The sequence below is a fragment of the Echinops telfairi genome, unplaced genomic scaffold (assembly GCF_000313985.2).
Source record: "Echinops telfairi isolate 266 unplaced genomic scaffold, ASM31398v2 ScPeMD7_14;HRSCAF=57, whole genome shotgun sequence".
Lineage (NCBI taxonomy): Eukaryota > Metazoa > Chordata > Mammalia > Afrosoricida > Tenrecidae > Echinops > Echinops telfairi.
Window position 1 is genome coordinate 9,532,344 of NW_022103911.1, and position 1,124 is coordinate 9,533,467.

Consider the following 1,124-nt stretch of genomic DNA (forward strand, 5'->3'; position numbering starts at 1 on the left):
CCTCTTGAGTTTTTGTTATATGCTTTCTTGTTTTACAGTACATAAAACCCAGGATTTAAAAAAAAGTTTGGAAATGATGGAAAAGTATTACAATAAAGAAGGATTTTGAGTGCTCCCACTACACACACACACACACACACACACACACACACACACGGTATTTTTTCAGCTTGCTGCCTTTTTCTTCCTTTTTTTCTTCCTTTCTTTCTTTCCTTCTTCCTTCCTTCCTTCCTTCCTTCCTTCCTTTCTTTCTTTCTTTCTTTCTTTCTTTCTTTCCTTCTTTTCTTTCTTTCTTTCTTTGTTTCTTTCTTTCCTTCTTTTCTTTCTTTTTTATTCTCCAAGAGAGAGACACCTGCACTTTGGATATGTAGTCAGAAAAGACTAGTCCTAGCAAGGGATACCATGTCTGGTAAAGTAGAGGGCCCATGAAGACAAATCTTTCATTAGGTTTGACACACCAGCCCAAATAATCGACTTAAGCAGACCAACTATCATCCAAACAGAAAAGGACTGAAAAACATCTTACTTTCTCATATATGAGGTCACCATGAGAGAAGTGGACTTGATTTCAACTAAGCACAATAGTGGGTATAGGTTCAGTCAGCAAGAAGGTAGAATGCACAGTAGGGGAGAGGTTGACTTTAGCTTCCTCTTACTTTTTGCAATGATACTGCTGACTGTGCATTTTCAAAAAGGTCTTAAACCAGTAACTGACAAAGAGTTATTTATAAAATAGTAAGATTTTGATGTTCTTATTTTCTTCTTTCTGAAGTATGCAGTGGCAATGAAAGATCACATCTGAATGACCTTCCCAAGGGTAACTTTTATTGGAGCCGAATGAGTTGCCTTCCACTGATATTTTTCCTAGATTTTATATGTGCAGGTAGCTCCAGAGGCAAGCTTCCTGTAAATAGTCATTCCTTTGTGGGCAAATATTCAGAGTTCTTGAAAAATGAAACCTGTGAAATATGCCTCAAAAATAACACCACCTTTTGCTGTGAAAATATTTTATTTTTTATTAAATAAATGCAAATGGCCAGTAATTGATGACCATGAATGTTTTATTTTTTTATTTTATATATTTCAGGTAATAGTAAAAATATCTATCCCATAGTTGTATAGAT